This window comes from Lactuca sativa, chromosome 8 (assembly GCF_002870075.4).
Source record: "Lactuca sativa cultivar Salinas chromosome 8, Lsat_Salinas_v11, whole genome shotgun sequence".
Classification (NCBI taxonomy): Eukaryota; Viridiplantae; Streptophyta; class Magnoliopsida; order Asterales; family Asteraceae; genus Lactuca; species Lactuca sativa.
In genome coordinates, this window is record NC_056630.2 from 247,249,131 (window position 1) to 247,269,784 (window position 20,654).

At 34.0% G+C, this 20,654-nt stretch overlaps 1 long non-coding RNA gene across 9 annotated transcripts; it reads left to right on the forward strand.

Annotated features, from left to right (window-relative positions):
- The first annotated feature begins 11,469 nt into the window (after window positions 1-11,469).
- On the forward strand, window positions 11,470-15,132 carry LOC111875901 (uncharacterized). 9 transcript variants are annotated; one of them, XR_008225991.1, is made up of 9 exons: window positions 11,470-12,219; window positions 12,389-12,428; window positions 12,856-13,028; window positions 13,117-13,382; window positions 13,506-13,562; window positions 13,843-13,892; window positions 14,255-14,336; window positions 14,581-14,663; window positions 14,872-15,132. It is a non-coding gene; the product is annotated as an uncharacterized LOC111875901 (long non-coding RNA). The 9 variants fall into 9 exon arrangements; XR_002844833.3 differs by having other exon boundaries at window positions 11,471-12,219; window positions 13,843-13,916; XR_008225987.1 differs by having other exon boundaries at window positions 13,506-13,916.
- The last annotated feature ends 5,522 nt before the right edge of the window (window positions 15,133-20,654 follow it).

Below are 20,654 nucleotides of genomic sequence, written 5' to 3' on the forward strand. Positions count from 1 at the left end.
GAAGTACTGAGTAGTATCTTCCTAAACTATACCTATTATAGTTTACTAGTAGAATTGTTTGTATAACTAAATGTATTGAATTGAGATAAAAGCTTTTATGTGTTATACATATACACATAATATATAACTAAGGATCAAACGACACTCGGACAAACAACAGGGTACTCTAAGTCCACAACCAAACAAGGAACAGGAAGTAAAGTGTGTTATCAGTCCGTAAGTCCTTCAAACCTTACTTATATAACTATATATGCATTAGACATGGTTTTGACAATATATGAGTGTCAAAGAGTTAATGGAAAAGGTTTGTCATGTAAGAACAAGTTTGATAAAGAGTTTAACATGTAAAAAAGTTTGATAATCAATTTGAAGTAGTTTGATTGATAAAACAACTAAAGGTATAGCAAATCCTTTGTTTGGTAGTTATTAATCACATATGATTGATATAATAACTATAATGTTTCAACTTGTATTCCCTCCCCCCCCCCTAAAAGCATTTAAAACCATTTAAAAGGTAGATTAAGGGGTATGAACTCACTTGCAATGAGTGGTTTGGATGAAATTGTTGTATAGGATGCTAAGTGCGAAGTGAAGACTTGAACACACACACGGATCCTATTTAACATATAATTACACATATATATATCTAATTAGTGGTTAAGCAAGTAATGACACCCTAGGACATGGAAAACACTTTGATTCAAGTGCGAGAAGTACAAAGGGTTGCATCTAAGGGTTGTAGCGCCTCACTTTGGAGTTTATGGTCCAAGTGTAAACCCCCATGAGTTTACGGTCCAAGTGTAAACCCCCATGAGTTTATGGCCCATGGGTTTACAGCCAAATGAGTTTACGGCCGTAAACTCATGGTATCTTGTACCATTTGTATGTTTAAGGTCCTATACTCATCTTGGAAGTGTTCTAGACTCAAGTCTAAGCCTTAGGAAGGAGTGGTGGCACAAATGCAACATAAAATAGGGTTTAGGGCCCAAGGTGATTGCCTTGGCCGTAAACACCTTATGGTCTTGAGTTTCTTGATGTTTTCTAAGTGTTTAACAAGTGATTAATACATATAACAAGCTAAGAGTAGTCTTACTTATAAGAAGCTTGTAAGGGAGTTTAAGGTCCAAGAACACTAGTGTCTGTTCTTGGTGTTCTTGGTGAAATGAAGAACACTTGAAGATCTATCAAAATGAAGAGATTTCATGGATGAAATCTTGTACAATCAATGGATATTGAAGGATATCAACTAATCAAGGGAAGAAACACTTACAATCTTGAAGATCTTAGTGAAAAATCGGATGATACTTGAGAGAGAATGAGTTCTTTGGCTTAAAATGGTAAAAGTGACTAAACATGACTAAGTTTCATATATATACCATAGAGTTTATGGCCGTAAACTCCATTTTATTGTCGTCAACTCCAATTCTTGGAGTTTTGAGACTTGAATGTTGCACAATGAACTCTAGAGTATAGTTCCTATCTCTTGAATGTACTAGGCTTTTGACCACTCAAACAAACTCTAAACAGTGCTAAAAGTTAGCAGAAGCAAGTTTGACTTGATTGAAATGTAGCGTTTGTACAAGATAGAAATTTCAGGTTGTCATGTAAGGACCTTATTCTAGAAGCTTTCATGGATTGCTTAAGGCCTAAGCTGTCCATTAAGGTTTTAACTGAAACCCTAGTAGCACCAGTATAAATAATACCCTAGGGCATCCAATTTTCAACCACTTGAAACCCTAAGAGTCTTCATAGCCGAAGTTATGCCTCTCCCCTCTCTCTCAATTAGCATCCTCTTGCTTGTGGTGTTTATAAGCCATTAGAGGAGTGACACTTGTGACTCTAAGCTTCGAGACAAGAAGATTCAAGCCATTATTGAAGAGGTAATCATCTAGATCTATATTATTATGTTAATTTCGAAATATATATGCTAGATCTAGGGTTTGTAAGTCTTGGATGAATTACATTTACAATAGAGAAACCTAGATCCAAGCATTAGGGTTTGCATGAGCACATAGGATGTTCTTTTTGCTCAAACCCATCAAGACCTTGGAGGGTTTCCATGTAATCCTTAATCAAGACCTCGAGGGGTTCCCGAGGCATTGGGCTAAGACCATGTGGTGGTTCCCATGGCACCCAGAGTAAGACCTTGGAGGGTTTCTAAGCCATCCTTATATGTTTGTATGTATGATTTATATGGCATTGGGCTAACACCATGTGGGGGTTCCCATGGCACCCGGAGTAAGACCCTGGAGGGTTTCAAGGGCATCCCTATATGTTTATATGCATTACTTGTGTAATTGATACAGTTTATGTGATTATGTGTGTAAGACCTTGGAGGGTTTCCATGGCATCCTTATATGTTGATATGTATGGCTTATGCAATTAATATGGTTATGTGATTATATGGGGTATGTTATGGGGAACTCGCTATGCTTCATGCTTACAGTTTTGTTTATGGTTTCAGGTATCATCGATATGGAAAGGAAGGTCCCGACTTGATCGCAACGCACACCCGCATTTTCCGCAATATGTGATTTTGGGATGAACTCTGATAAATGTTTTTTAATTGGCAACTTTTTGGAATGTTTGGATTAAATGATATTTGTGTTTAACTATAATAAAAATGAAATTTTTACCCTTTATTTTTGGGTTGTTACATTCTCCTTCACCACCAGCCTATCCACAATCACACTAATTTACTGTTCGACAAAATTATCCTAAGCACCACTTCCGGTTCTTACAAAGCAACGTCACAAAAACTAGGGTGTTCCTTTTCAAAACCTATCCTTCATATTGTAACATTCGGGGTTAATAAGGTACTAATTATATTATTATTAGCTTAATGAATAGAATTGGTTTGGGCTTGAACCATTGGATCCTTATGATTGGTCAGAGAAGTATTGTATGTGGGGCGTACTATGCCTAGTATGCTCAGCGTACTCATGAGACGAAGACGTGCTTGCAATGCACGTACAGCCAACGTACTAAAGAGTACGCGCATCGTATGCATGCAAATTCTAAAACCCTAAATTTTATGGTTTGATCCCTATATAAAGGACCTTATGCCCTTAGTCCAACCTCCCTCTCACCCTTAGACAACACCACGAAAACCCTAACCCATATTTGTGTTTTCTTGTGATTTGGTAGCCACTTGAGAGCATTTTAGTGTTGTTTTGGTGTTTTGGAAGAGAAAGAAGTTTGAAGAAGTTTGAAGAAGGAGCAAGAATTCAAAGGGAGCTTGTAGATCCAGGAGATTAGCAACATTTCTGACTCATTTGAGGTATCAAGCCTCAAACTTGATCATTGCATGCTTACATTTGATTTTGGAGTGTTTTATGTCACTTTTCGACTCCATTGTTGAGGTTTCTTGTATCTTGATAGTTTCAGACCATAAGATTTGTCCATTTGAGCTCGTAGAAGCACTTAGAGTCATAAATATTGGACCTTGTTGGTTAAGCCACAACCATGCAAGTGTTTGGTGGTCATAAAGTTTGTTTAAGGACCAAAAACATGTTTTGAACCCCAACCATGGATGCAAGCACATAAAGTTTGTGACTTTATGGAATAGTATGTCTTAAAGGAACTGGATCTACATTCTGGATGTGAGGACTTAATGGATTAAGTCACAAATAGAGCCCCAAGGAAGCTAATCAGTACGCTGAGCGTATTGGGTCAACTTCCCGCTTTTGGTTAAGGCCAACGTACGTTAGGCGTACATGCCAGGTACGTCATGCGTACACATGTAGAGTGGTGAACTTGGGTTTTTGAGCCTTAAAAGTTTGGGCCTGGATAGTTGGGCCCCATGGCATACTATGGAGTAGAGTTTATGGGCCTAGAACTGAGACTTAAAGTATTGAGCCTTTTGGGGCATATTGGGCCGCTCGAAATTATTTATTTTGGGCTAAGGATTTATTGGGCTGATGATAAGGCCCATGTGAGGGGTTGGGCGTAATTTAGAAAATTAGTCCATTAGTGGGCTTTTAGTGGGCCATTAGTGGGAAGGGAAAGATAAGATGGAAATTGGGCCTTGGGTATGGTCCAAATTAGACCAAGGGGTAAGATGGTCATTTTACCCTAAGAAGTATTATGGATATTGACTAAGTGGTTTTATGATAATGATAGTCAGGGAATCATCGGAGCAGCTGTTAGAGATTCTTTCCGCGATATTCGACATTCAGCTTTACGAGGTGAGTTACCTTCCAGTAGAAGTGGATCGAAGGCACCAATGTCGGCCCACTAGTAAGTGTTATAGTAGAGATGATTGTCTTTGTGATAATTATCTGGTATGCCACTATCTGTTATGCTTTATATGCTAGAATGCTATGATATTATGTTAAAGTAGTGGGAGGGGTAGGATAGGCCCTAGTATCGGTCGAAAGGACCGAAGGGGTAGGCCAGAACCCTGATATGCTAGGCAATATGTGACTTGTAGTTTTAAGTAGTGGGAGATTACATGGTAGAAGTAGGGGTGAAATAGTCCCCGGTACCGATCGAAAGGACCGAAGGGGTAGGCCAGCACCTTGACATGTTAGACAAGGTACCGGTCGAAAGGACCGAAGGGGTAGGCCAACAACCTAGTATGCTTGGCAAGTTACAGGTTGAAAGAGACTGAAGGGGTAGGCCAGCACCCTGATATGCTAGGCAAGTTACTGGTTGAAAGAGAGCAAAGGGGTAGGCCAGTACCCGGGCATGTTAGACAATATGTTTATAGTATGGTATGTGGTATGATGGGGGAACTCACTAACCTTTGTACTTACAGTTTTTAGTTTTTGTTTTAGGTCCTTCTTTTTCGAAGGGAAAAGAGTCGGTACGATAGCAACGCATCACACCATGATTTTCCGCACTATGACGTTCTTGGGATTTGTACTCTGAAATTATTGTATTATGACATGTTTTGAGACATATGACTTATGGGTTTTTATGATATGCGATAACTTCATGATCTTTTCAATAATTTGCTTTATGAACTATTAAATTAAAAATGAAATTTTTGGTCTTGGATTTTGGGTTGTTATACATGTTCAATCAACGAAATAAGATTTAAGACTAAATTCTTGTCCTCCACCAGTGAGAGAAGGTGACGACCGATGTTAGGGAATCGATTTCCACCAAGGATCGGCGATTTCTTTGAAGGTGGCTCATTTTGAGATGGCCCCGACGATTTCTTTGAAGGTGAGTTTTTGGTGGGAGGGGTAAAACAGACTAATCGCACTATGGTTGATCTAACAGTGATTTGGATAGTTTCTTGTTTTCTGAGATCTCGGAATATGTATTAGAGGTTATTGATAACATCTGAGTTGGTTCACCCAAAGCAGCCATCGAGAATTTTCAAACCTTTTCTTGCCTATCTACCAAATCTTCATTCAAAGCACCGAATATTCTAGAATTTGACAATTCTTCATCGATAACAATAGAATGTCATATTACCAAGCCAAGAACTGAAGCATGTTGAACACCTCTTCTAACATGGCCTTTCTTTCCACCAACATTCCATTAATGATGGGTACTCATCTGATGCTTCCTTGATTAACCGCTACACAAAATTTGGGTACATCGATGTTTCCAACAAAGTGTTCAATAATATGCTTGAGAGAAATTTTGTTCCCTGGACTTTCATTATCGAGTGTTATGCTCGATCAGGAATTAAGCTAAGTTCAGTCACCATATTAGCCATGTTTTAGGTGTTTCATAATATACCTACATCCAGTCTCTTCGTGTTTCTGCAATCTAATACGTGTTTGATTGTGATTTTCCTATAGCCAATTGTTTCCTAAGTTTATATGGTAAATATCTAAGTGTCGTTAATGCTAAGAGCTTGTTTGAATCAATGGATAATCGAGATATTGTCTCTTGGAATTCTTTAGTTTCTGCTTATGCTTTCGTTAATGATGTAAAAGAAATTTCACAAGTATTGTCTATAATGCTTGTTAGTGGATTGAACCATAGGAAATTTACACTTGCGTCTGGAAGGCGACCGAGAAAATAGAATTCGTGCAATCTAGAAGGCGATTTAATGGGGAAGAAGATAAAAAAATTTACAGTTCGGTCCCTAGAGTTTCATAAATTTGGAAGTTTTGGTCAAGTTATTTAAACCATAGTCGGTAAGGGACCAACTACGAAAGAAATTTAAATCGTAGGGACCATTCATCTAATTTAGATAACTAGTTAACGGAGAAATGGTTAAAAACTAACGATAAAAGCTTAATTGACATCAACAGTAAAAATTAGAAGACCCAGTGCACAAAAAAAATACATAAATTGTCAAATCGGACCAAACTCATAACTTCATTGTACTACAGTAACATTATCCCAATAAAGATATGTTGCGTCTAAAGATTTAAGCTACAACACTTACTATACATGGGGGTGAGACTATACAACAACTTTCCAGTAGCGTGAGACACTACACCTTCCATCTTATGTACTTATTTTATTGATAGTTTTTTGTTATAATATAATATTTATAAGAGTAAATTACACCAATCATCCCTCGTATAAATGTCAAAAAGCATGTTTGGTCCTTATTTTCAAAAATTAACTTGGACTATCCCTTGTTTGTTTTTTACTTGCAGGCTTCATCCCTAAAAGACGAATTTGTTGCTATTGTAGTCCGTTCTAGATTTAAAAAGACCATAATGCCCTTGTCTATTTATTTTTTTAATTAATCTAACAATATTTATTATTATTTTTAATTTTAAAAAAATGGTCCCACTTCTACCACCCCTCACCCACCCATCCATGTTCTCTCTAAACCTGAAGAACACCACACACGATCATCACCTCCTAAACTCTGGCAATTACCACCTCCCCTATGATGTCAAAATCAAGCCACCAGAGGTTCATCTAAAGTTAGAAACAAGAAGCTCATGAGATCATTGAATGTTTCCTTCATTCCTGAGGTTGAAACCTACATTTATGACAACAAAAACCTAGGTCGCACATGTATGCTCCTTAGAATCGAAGTCACTGTTGCAGTCACAAATTTGGTGAAGTCGTCACCGCAGGAGGTACATCCGGCCTCTAATATGCCACTGTCTCCATAGTTGGAATCTAAGCTCCTCAACCGAATCTACACCTTCGTCTCATCCTTCTTCACCAATGCGCCTCCATCTATTCTTCTCTGATCTCCTTAAATCTCTAGTAAGTGGTAACCCTTACTCTGACGACGATATAGGGTTTTGGTTTCGAACCTTTAGTTGGTGACGACGAATTAGGGGTTGTTTCAATCCTCAACTGCACCTTTGCTCCTATATTGGTGTTGTTTATCCATCTGTGGTTGTTGTTTGGACTATGGAGATGAAGACGAACTTGATTTTAGGGTTTATATTCAGGTTTCTTTTTATTTTCGAAATGAATGGTGGTGTTTATCTGAGGTAGTTAGTGGTCCGAGGTCACATGTGGCCATAGGTCGTTGGTGGACGGACGTCGTTAGTGGGCAGAAGTGATTGTGGTCGGAGGTGGTTGAGACGAGTTATCAAATGTATTGGCCCGTTTCTTTTTTTGAATGCGGTAATAATTATTTTTTATAATAAAGAAATCAATAAATGAGTAATAAATAACAAATAAATAAATAAGGGCAAATTAGTCTTTTTATATGCGGAGGGACTAAATGTGCAACAAAAAACTAAGACACCGACGACTATAATTAATTTTTGAAAATAAAGACTAAATGTGTGTTTTGACATATGTACAAGCGACGATTGGTGTAATTTACCATATTTATAACTAATTGCATTATTGTATATATTATCTAAAGATCTTTATTATTTATTTACAATTCACGATGGATAAATTCTTATTTTTCAATAATTAAAACATCTAATAAAAATATTTTATACATCTATTGTAAAGGGATTTTAAATACACCCTACCCATATAATTATAACCTTTTTTTGTTGACTTTCATTATATATATATATATATATATATATATATATATATATATATATATATATATATATTAAATTTCTCTTGGCTTAGCTACAGTAAATCTATAGCTATTTTGTCTATTTTGCCACAATAGTTTGTCCGATTTACATTCTCCTGCCTTTGAATCTCTGATCCCTTACTGTTAACTTCCATCACCGACAAACATTGAGATGCTTCTCGAACCTTTTGATAAGCACCCTACCGATTGTTCTCCACCGCCTTATCTCATGTATTTGTTTTTTTCTCACTGCCTCGATCAGATGCTCATACGCTCTCCACCGGTCATTCTCCTACCTACATGTTGTTTCTTTCACCAGTCCAGGCCTCCGATCACCACCGTTCTATCTATCCCTTTCTCGACTTCGATCAGAAGCAACCGCCCATCTACCCTCGATGAATAGTAACATATAGATATTGAAGAGATCGAGAGGGAAGTAAGAAGAAGCAAGATAGTATCGCCACAGTCCCAATGTGTCACACCCCAAAACCATGAACGGCGGAAACATTCTGGGGCGGAGGACGTCATGTTCAGCATCACAACAAGGCAAAGTAGTAAACAAGCAACAACATCATCCATTGCTTTAGTAATATATTTTCATACAAGTGTGTTCTGTCAAGTTATATAGAAACCAAAATATAAATCAAAATGAAAGATGAGTCTTGAACGAGCTCCATCTTCTCTAAACCTTGCACCGGTACCTGTCTACTAGTGACCTGAGGATACAAGTTATTTTGAAAGAGAGTATCAGCTTTAAAGCTGGTGAGATCATAAGTATTTTAGTGTCTGTATTTGTAAGAAAGTATTTGTAAGTATGTGAAGTATAGGTATGTAAAAGTTTTGAACCTCCTAGAAAACCCTATGTTTCCTACTAAAAGTAGCCTTCTACCAAGGCATCTAGTATATGTGTGTGTCTCTTGGAAGAGTGTATTTTCCCAAATACGACTATCATTACCCAAAAGTATAGTTTTTACATTACCGTGCATCGTGTGAACGTTCACGAAGTGAATGTAATGGGAAAAATGTTATAGTACGGTAGTGTCGTATTATGTAACTACTGATGTACTAACTACTTTAAACCAATTGTAATTTAAAGTAACATGTGATCGGCCTGTATCCTGCTACCGACTCTAGTAAAACGAAGATGTAAGACGCCTTAAGAAATGACATTTGGCACCCGTAGACTTGCAAGTCCCACTGTAGCGAGCAGCAAGGTGTAGGATAGTCAATCCAGTATAGATCTATACGCAAACTCATACACTCCCCAATTAAGGAGATTCTGGATACAAAAACAATCATGGCAGATAGTGCCATGCCCCGTTTAGTGGCTCACATAAATGTAATAATGTATATGTAATGAATGTGCTAGCTGTATTGTATGTTCGCCCTCTGTCTAGCCTGTATGTATTGTAATGTTCTGCGTGTACTAGCTGTATTGTGTGTTCTTTCTCTATCTAGCAAGTATTGAAATGTACTGTGTGTACTAGCTGTATTGTGTGTTCTCTCTATCTAGCAAGTATTGAAATGTACTGTGTGTACTAGCTGTATTGTGTGTTCTCTCTATCTAGCAAGTATTGACTCATGAATGAACTGACTCATTGTATGATTATTTGTTCTAGTAATAGTATTAGTAACTTCCTAAACTATGCCTATCGTAGTTTACTAGTAATATGACATGTACGTATGAACATGAACGTATACCCTTGCTACCCAAGGGTATTCAATTGACTGATAGAACTTTTATGTCTATATATGTATACATAATATATAACTAATGTTTAGACAACCTTCGGACGGATAGCCGATGCCCTAAAGCCACATCCCAACGAGGAAAAGGAGATAAAGCGAGCTAGCCTTCCTAAGTCCTTTAAACATTACTTATATAACTATACATACATAGGCATGCATTTAACAATATAAAAGCATAAAAGAAGTTTTGTAAAACCATTGAAAAGTTTAGTAACTAAGAAAGGATGACTTGATGTCAGTTTGTAAAACGATTTGAAAACAGTTTGTTTGATAAGAACAGTTTAAAGTATAAGGAAACCTTTGTTTGAAACACAATTGTAACAAAGTTTGAAAAGTAAGAAATCCACTAGACTAGTAGTTATTAATCACATGTGATTGATATAACAACTATAATTGATGAACTTGTATCCCCCCCCCCATAAAAGCATTTAAAAACACTTAAAATATTAATTAAGGGGGTATGAACTCACCTGTAGTGAGTGGTATGGATGAACTGATGAAACAAGATTGCTAGGTGTCAAGTGAAGTCTTGAACACACACAAGGATCCTAGTTAACATATAATGACACACACACACACACACACACACACATATATATATATATATATATATATATATATATATCCAATTAGTCTTTAAACAACTAATTAACAAAGTTAAGACATCCTAGGACATGCTAAACACCTTGTATAAGTGTTATAAGTCCTAAGGATTGCATCTAAGTGTGGTAGGACATTGCTATTGAGTTTAGGGTTCAAGGGAACCCCTTATATGAGCTTATGGTTTTTGTGACCATAACCCATTGAGTTTACGGTCGTAAACTCATGAGTTTATGGTCGTAAACTCATGCTTCTTTGACCATGTGTTGTTTTAAAGCTCTACAAGTCCTTAGAAGCATTTCCACTTGAAGTATAAGCCTATGGAAGGGTTTAGGGCACCATTTCACTCCTAAATGGAGTTTACGGTCCTTAGACCATTTTCCTTTGGGTTTACGGTCGTAAACCCCTATGGTTTATGGTCTTTTGATGTTTTCAAGTGCTAAGCTCATCAAGGAAAGGATCTATGCTAGTTTCCAAGGCTTAGAAGGGACTAGGGCACACTTTGGCACCCTTTTTAAGGTTTACGGTTCAAGAACATCTTGGACCATAAACACCTTGATCTTGGTGATTATTGGGTGATTTCTTGATATATGGAAGTGTAACAAGCCTTAAGATACTCTAGGATAGAAGTACTTACAAGATAGAGGCTTGAAAAGGTGCTAAAAGTCCAAGAACACTAGTGTGTGTTCTTGGTGTTCTTGGTGAAACTTGAAGATCTAACCTTTTGGAATGATTTGATGGATGGAAGTGTGTTACATCACTAGATTAAGTAATGTATAAACTTAAAAGGGCTACAAACGCTTACAAGTTGAAGATCAAGGAGGAAAAGTCGGATGCTACTTGAGAGGATTTGAGTTCTAACTTGAAATGGTGAAAAAGTGTGAAAATGGCTAAGTGTCATATATATAGTCATTAGGGTTTACGGTCCAAATACCATTTGGGCCGTAAACTCCAAACTCCTGGAGTTTTTGGAACTTTATTGTTTCACAATAAACCCTAGGGTATCCTCTCTCCTGATATCTCCCGAAGTACTAACTTAAAAAGACTCAAACTTATTCCAAAAAGCTTGAAAGTTAGCAGAAACTGTTCTGACTTCTATTGAATTAAAATGTTGTACAGAATAGAAATTTCGGGTTGTCACACAGTGGGTTTGCTCTACCGACGTTACTTTAAGCTAACTCCATCATAAGTAAGTTAACCTCCACCCGATCACCAATCCATCGCCTCCTCCTCTTCAGTCTTTCTAATCGCTCGCTTCCACAGCTTCTCGCTTCTTCCTTTTTCTCCGTCGGCTTCAGGCGTAACAGTTGGACTTGCAACCACTTCTTCAGGAATTCAGGTCACCACCTTCTTTCACTTTTGTAGTATAACCCAATGGATTGTTCATATTGAACATCGATCTCAATCTTCTTTCACTTCAATACCAAAACGACGAACTCAGTCAAGGCAGGAACAGGGTGTTATCTCAGTCAACAATTGCATCAACTTATATGAAGTGTGGGTCTTGCGCGCTCTTATCGCCAATGGTTGTTGCTGCAACGGATGACCATCCAACACAACTGCCATTAGGTAATTTGGTTTTAGGGGAGACGGAAGGCGAGGGAAGACATGGAGGAGTGTAGGAGTAGGTTGATTCCACCATTTATTTGTCAATTTCACAGTTTTTAGTGTTTTTAAATCTTATTGATTTTCTTCTTTTTTCTTTTTAATTTTTGAACACCAACTGCTTGACAAAACTCCTCAATGAAAAATTTGGTCAACATTGTGTTTCTACTTGGTAAACTGTATTATCTATCTCTTCTTTTACATTAAACTTATATTTGTTTCTACCCTGTGAAAAATTTAAGTGGGTGAATTCTTGGATATGCTTATCCAGACAGATGACTCTACATTCTTGGTTATAGGTGTATGTGAACGATGCTTCCACATACATTCTTATGCAGGTAAAACATTAGTTTTTCCTTCTCTTTTTTTCCTGATATTTATCATTTCTAAATATTGCATTTTTTTCCTTTTTTTCTTTTTGATGTTAAGGAAAAGATGGAAAACATGAGTTTTTGTATGCATCAGATGATGTTTATACTTCATACATTATTTGCCTTCTTTTTGCAGCTATTTAAGATGAACGTTTGAGTTGCACCTGTTTCAGCAGGTAAGAAGTATTTTTTAAGTAAATTGACGAAATTAGAGATGAGCTTTAGTACAAAAAAAAAGTAATTATATGGTAGTGAAAGTCGTTTATTGACCATTATGCGCCTGGTCATTTAAAAGTTTTTTTTGCAACATTTTGGCTTTTATGTTGTTTTTTAGGTTCATATTTTTGTCATAGTAAGAAAAATTGATTGCTTGTGCAATGCTCTTTGACTTTTAGTGCCAATCGTATACGCTAAAACACATAGTCTCATATTCATCTTATGTTGATGCTATGAGGCGATAATTGATTGTTTGGGTAATAAATATGTTAGACAGGGTGTTTTTCAGCATGCAATTTGTCAACGAATTCTTGGTTTGCATAAATTTTAAAGCTTTTGTGTCAAAAATAATTTGTATATATTAAATTTTTGTTTATTTTATTACAGTTTCAGCAGACATAGGCCATGGAATTCACCCGAATTTCATGGAAAAACACTAAAAAACCATTACTCAGAATTGAACAAACGCCTTCTGATAAAGAACTATGCAAACCAACACAAGTGGAATTACAACTTTTCTTTTTAAAGAAGTTGCTAAAACCTATAGCCTTCCAACTCAGGTCAGACAATATTTTGTAAATTTACAATGATTAATCTTCTTTATTTTTAATTTTCTAATAAAAAGGATTTATATGATTTTATATGTAGGATTTTATGGTAACAAATGATATGGGATGTGGATTGACTATTGGTCCTAAACATGCTTCTGGAATTAGCATTTGCAAGTTGATTGTGGATTCCTCAACTTTCCATGCACAGTTGATAAATTAATTTTGTTCTTTTATTGGAAATTTTCGCTCCTTTTTTGGCTTTTTTTTTTTAAAAAAAAAAGTCCTAGTGTAAGTGAGATATACAGAAAGAAAGACATAGATAGATATTGCCTACAACCATTTGATGTCAAAGAAAATTACAAAGTAAGAACACTCAACAACTTTTACCTCAATTTTGTGAAATTTGTATACTAAAATGTTCGATTTATTGCCAAATTCTATTAGTATTATGCATATGTAAATACTTATGATTATTATTTGTTTTAGGGTGCAACATTATAGGCAAAATAGAAGGTGTTCCAGACCTTCATATAACTCGAACCGGTTTGCTCTTTTTTAGTGTACTTCACATTTTTAGTCCCTAAGTATACTGATATTTTCACTTTTTCTCCCAAAAAAATTCTCTTGGAAGAAGGACAAACATTATTATTATATATGTTACAAAACCATTAATTTAGATGTGTTTGCATGTTTGTGTTATTATAGGCTTACTAGCCTACTACTTCAATCATTTGGGGCTTTTAGGTTAATTTGATCAAATATGACCTTACTTTAATCTAACTTATTAATGATATTGATGATTTTTTTTCTTTTTTGTTGTCAGGTTTGGATCACATATTTAGGAAACCGGTAAAATATCTTCAATACCAAGGAGTGAGTGAAAAAGTTATACCATTGGTAAATACAAAACTATGATGTGTAAATAAGCATAGTAAATGCATAGTAACAAAATACGTTTCCAAAGTCAATTTTTAACATAATATTGTTATTAGCACTTCATTTCTTTTCTACATTCTAATGTAACATTCATGTGGACATGAACCTAGCTCGGATTGAAACTAATAAAGCAGAAAAAACATATATAGTTTGTTATTGATTTTTTTTATTGACATCCTATAGGAAAAGCTCTACATGTTTCGATTTGTTGGTTTTGCGTGTTTCAATTTGTTGGTTATGTACGCTCTGCTTCTACTGCTGATTTTAATTATGATTCATTTTTCATTTTGGCAATCCAGGTGCAGGGTAGATGTACATGTGGGCTAAAATAAAGCTTACTGGTAATAAATGGATGTACTCTAAACCTCTCATGGATCTAAGGTTTTGACCATTTGTTAACCTTTCTTCTTTAAGTCATATTTTCCTAACACATTTTTGTTTATTTTTTTGGTATGTCACCTTACTTCCATTTGTTCCTATTACAACCTGTACTTTTAACCTTTTTTCATATTAAGGCATGTTACTTTATAAAAAAATATACCCGATTATAGTAATGGATAGTTGGTTGCTATTTCTTGCTGTTACCAAGATGATATATTGATTTTTAATTTTTAATCATTTTTAGGAAGAGCATATTGTATTGTGTTAGCCGAGAGAGCTGTGCTAAATCTTATGCAAAGAATGAGTTGCATTGCCACACTCACAAAGGTAACAATAACATCTCCATAACTTTATAAAAATTAATAATTCTATATAATAATCTATAACCATTTAAAAAAATATTAGTTTTTCTTTAACTGTTATAGGCGATGGTAGAAGCTGCAAACCTTGTGTGCATATTGGTGTTCTTTTACTTTTTTACCCTTTGATCTTATTTATATGATCTTTTTACTAACACGCCAACAAATATTGATAGGTCGAGGGAAGAATCACATAATGAGTTTATTTGATATGGTGATGATAAAACACAATCATGTCTCCATTTCCGGAGGTGTCTCAAATTCCTTAAATTTGTTGACCTTTATTTACCAACAACAATCTTCAAATGGGAGTTGAGGTTCAATTTCAGTGAGTTTGTTTGTTTCTTACCCTTTTAATTTCAGAGCCAATTTTTTTTATTGAACACGTGGATACAAGGACATTTGAGGAAATAACCAACCATGCATCTTTCTCTGTGTAGTGTCACTCCATTCTGGTTTATTTTTACCTAGATGAGAGTGAAATTATGCCCCCGGCGGAGCGGGGGTAACCCTCTAGTTCATATTAAAATAGAATGATTGACGGTCAATTTTGATTTCAACGTAATTATTTAATATTTTCAGAATAACCCTTTTAATTTGCATAAATGTTCCAAATTACACCCATACGTTGTTTTATATAAATACTTTTAATTATCTAACCTTTTAACTTTTATTATTTACATATATCATTTATTTATAGTTTCAAATTACGTTTTATATGTTTTTAAAAATTTTATTATATATTTATATCATCAGTTTATATAAATACACACAAATATATATATATATATATATATATATATATATATATATATATATATATATATATATATATATATATATATATATATATAGAGAGAGAGAGAGAGAGAGAGAGAGAGAGAGAGAGCCATGATCATATGTAACCAAACAAATAGTGTGTCACCGTCTAACTGATTCTCAACCAATCGTTTCAAAAAACTAGATAAATGGAATAATAGTCAATTAACATATAATCATATAATTACCTTTTTAATGCAATATTTTAAATTAGGTAAGCAAATATTACCACCAAAAATATCTCAACCATTCTCTCTCTTTCTCTTCTCTACATAGACGACGATGCCAACAACCTATCACCATTTCCTTCACATGTACAACCCTCTCCTTCCCTATCAGCAAATCGACGGGTTGTAGTCCAACAAATCGATCACCTGTAGTCGGCAAAAAAAAAGGCTATGGGTTCTCTCCTTCTTAGCTTTTGCTCTCTCTTGTCACCGAATTCAACTGTTTAGGTCTCCCTGGTACTAAGCTGTAACACTTGAATTTGGTATGTTCCATTTTAACCATTTCTTTTTGAAGCTTTTCACTTTTGGCCCTTATGATTAGTACGCGGGGCGTACCATAGGGTACGCTTAGCGTAGTAGTTGAGAAGCTAGTACGTTGGGCGTACCATGTATGTACGCTTAGCGTACTAATGCGAGGTGGGATCATGACTCAGGGCACGTACGTGGGGCGTACGTGCGTTTTAATGTAACCTTAGTGCGAGGTGAGTTTCCTCACTAGGTTTAGCAGGTCAAAGGCACCAATGTCGGCCCATAGTTTATTATGTTAGGATGATAGACGTCTGTGTGATTCTTGCATGTGTTATGTGCTTGTATGTTTAACGGGTGGGACCCGATGAAAGGCGGAGCCCATTATATGTTTGTTTATGTATGTATGGTACGTGGTATTTGGAAATGTATGGAAAGGAAGACGACGATGCAGTTTTCTAAAAATTCGACACAAATATTAGAATCATTTAAACTCAGGTCCAAATCAGAGAAAATTGATCCAACTCAAAGAAAATAGGTCCAACTTAGAGAAACTCAGTCCAACTCAGAAAAACTAGGTCAAAATAGTCAAACTCGGCAATTTTGATATTTTATTAATAAAAACTATAATTTTTATTGATATTCATCTATTTTGTTATAAATTTTAATAAACTTATGACATTTGTTATATATAATTTCTCAAAAAAAAAAATTATAATTTACTCAATCAGAATACTCCCCTAGTACTCTCTGCCTAGATCGATGACTCTTTACTCATTATTCGACCAAACTGGAAACACCTTACGACTTCTGCAACACTTATATATATATATATATATATATATATATATATATATATATATATATATATATATATATATATATATATATATATATATATATATATATATATATTCATTTCATTATATATACTTATAAAGGAAACATTTTTCCTTTCACCACATTCATTTGAAACTCTCATGACTTTTCAATTTCTTTCTAATAATGATTATAAGTTGGTTAATAAGGTTAAATAAATATAAAACCTAAAGTGTAATCATATATAAACTAAATTTCAATGTTAAAAGTTTTATTAGGTCTAATATGTTATTGTATGCAAACCATTATCATTTTAAAACTACAACTTTTGAGCAATTTGTATAAAATATTTAAACTGTTAATTTAAATATAACCTTACAAGATCAACTTAAATATAAACTTAAGTTTAACTTAAACAATCTAAATAATATTTTGTAATAGTTAAACGTGATAAATTTTACTGTCTTTTTAATAATGATTATAAGTTGGTTAATAAGGTTAAATAAGTATCAAACCTAAAGTGTAATCATAAATAAACTAAATTTAATATTAAAATAATATTTTTAGTTCTACTTATAAAGTTATGTCCTTCATTTTTGACATATTATACTTAATTTATTAGATTTAATATGTTGTTGTATGTAAACCATTATCAGTTTAAAGCTACAACTTTTGAACAGTTTGGACAAAATACTTAAATTGTTAATTTAAATATAACATTATAGGGTCGACTTCAATAAAAATTTCAGTTCCACTTAACAAACCCAAAACATATCGGGGAAGGCCACCAGCACCCCGACGAATGTCCCGTGGCAGCACCATGCAAGTCTTTGTTCCTCTTAGAAGCACCATCCCTATTTTTTTTTATTTGAACGGAAGGAAATTCCCAAGCAAGAAACTTGGTTACCTGCATACTTGGCTCCGTTTTCTTCGAATAGAAAGCAGAGACAACAATTTAAACATCGTTAGCAATCCTCCGGTTAGGATCTCAATAGTTAAAAATTATAAATTTTGGTGTGAGATGCAAAAACTAAATTTTAATATCAGTTTAACTAATATTTCCAAAAGATATTTTTATAATCGTTAAAAGTTTTCAAATAAGTTGCTTAAAATAACTAACAATAACAATAATTAAAAATAACTCTATATAAATGATTATATTGTTATCTTTAAAAAAATGTTTGATGTTTTAAATAATTACAATGATAGAAATTAAAACGTTAAGCAAATAAATTTTAAAAAATTAATTAACAATAACAACTACTATAAATAACATTAAACCATATATTATATTTAATTTTATTCATGAGTAACCCACGGGTAGAAGTCATTCAAAAGATTGAGATTATGCGGTTTTAATAGATGTACATATTATCATATAATTCAAAATAATCAGTATATTATATCAACTTAGTATACAAATTATTATATCAAATTTAACAACAACATTATTATTATATTAAAAAAACATATATTTGTAAAGAGTTCAGCCATATAGATGCTTCTGCGCAACGCGCGGGCATTCGCCTAGTATATACACACACACACACAGAGAGAGAGAGAGAGAAAGAGAGAGAGAGAAAGAGAGACAACATATCTTCCTGCCTTTCCTATGACATATATATAAATTTAATATCTCAATCAAATTTAAATTAAAGTGAATGACAATTGTCACTATCCTCCATAATAAATAAAGAACTTTTTTGCCACATGGCATGCTCTCCTTCAATTTGACAAATGTCAATTTTTGGTAATTTTGAATTAATTTTTTTTCACAAGTCATTTTATGGGTTTTCATATTTTATTAAATTTCATATAATATTTTAATGTAATAATCGCAATAAATATAATAATAAATGAATATCAATTTCATTAATTAACTTACCTTCTAATTTCAAAATTTTTAAATTAAAGTTTATTAGTTTCTATAGTTTATTTGTTTAAATTAATTGTTTAAATATAAAAGTTAAAAAAATATCAATTTTAATGATTCATTAGTTTTCTTATTTTCTTATAAATTTAAAGTTTTCAATTATTTAAAAATTCATATTTAACGTTTTTTAAATTAACCCATGTGATACATGGGTCTCACAACTAGTTTAAAATAAATATGAAGATATTAGGAATAAAAAAGACAAAATTGCAAGAATGGTCCATGTGGTATGTCAAAACTAGCACCTTTGGTCCAAAATGGGTTTGGCTCGCAAGGATGGTCTAATAGTTTCGTTTTGTTGCGAGTTTGGTCCAATTTCCTATGAACTTTTTTATAATGACGGATTTGCCCTTATATTTTAATTTTCCATTCTTATTTTATTATCAGTAATTAAAAAACAATTAAAAATAAAACAAAAATAAAATACTATCTCTCTCCCCTCTCTCTCTCTCTCTTTCTCTTTCTCTGTCTCTCTCTCTCTTTCTCTCTCTCTCTCTCTCTCTCTCTCTACAAACAAAATTAATACAGATCTGGTAGTGGATTTGTAAAATGAAGAACCCCAACTTTTATCAATTTTGTTCAATTCATTGTATGGAGTCGAATAGACTAAACACATACACACTCATATATGCATATGAATCTCAAGAACACTCGTTTTTTCCTAAGTTCAAGAACAGGAACATCATATTCACGAATTAAGAAATCGATTTCTGATGAACTGCCATCACCACCATCGGAATCAATTTCTTCTACGAATTGCCCAACTCAAACCCACAAGAACACAAACAACTCAATAAAGATAAAGATGAAGGTAAATTGCACCCCTTTTATCCCTCTACCTGAATCGCAGACGCGGTATACCCTTAATCAGTACATATTAAAGAGATTACGGTTTACAGATGAAAGGGATTACGTTTTACAACCTAGAAATTTTTGTGTCCTTTCCAATTATTGAATCAAATGCCTATCATGTCTCTTTCTCTCTTGTTCTTCTCTGAATCGGTGTGTGTGTATCAATTTTAGGCATAGAAGATAACTCTTATGGAAGAACAACGATAGCATTGGCATTGTAGCTCTAAACGACAATGAGAGAAAAGCCAGGTATAGTGGTTTAAACTAGGAGGCGATGGTGTTGTTGGTATTCGTCGGAGATGTTACCAGGTTTAGGTGATGGGCGAGGTACGATGGATGATGGCCAGATATACTAGGTGATGTTGAGGGTAAAGCAGGTGGGCCAGGAAAGAGAAAAGATGTGTTTTCCGGCGATTGTATTCTTACATAGGTCACTGAGAGGTTGCAACAAGTTTAATTTTGAAATTATTTTGAACTGATTTCTTTGAACTTGTCGAAGAAGACATATCAGATAGGCAGGGGAGGGATGAAGAAGATGAACTGTTCTTGGCTAAAAAGAAAAAAAATATATATATGGGGGGAATACGGTGGAGAGAGAGCAAGAGAGAGAGAGAGAGGGTATTTAATTTTTGTTTTATTTTTAATTACTGATAATAAAATAAAAATGAAACATTAAAATATAAGGGCAAATTTGTCATTATAAAAAAGTTCATAGGAAATTGGACCAAACTCACAGCAAAACAAAAAATAATATATACGTAAATGACCATAAATGTGATGTTAATGGTATGTGATGATTTATTAACTTATTTATCAATTTTAACTTTTTTAAATTTAAAGGGAGGAAAACAAAAATGAAAATATAAGTGAAGGACTAATAATCTATTTTACGGTTATAATGTTTCTTTGTAGGTATTATGTCAGTAAATTGACTTTAATTTTATAGAGGTGTCGTTAGCAACACCTATCTATTGTATTATATTATATAAAAATAAACAATTGTTATTTTTGAATAATTATATTATTTTTTATATTTAATTATTTGTCATTTTAACATATATAA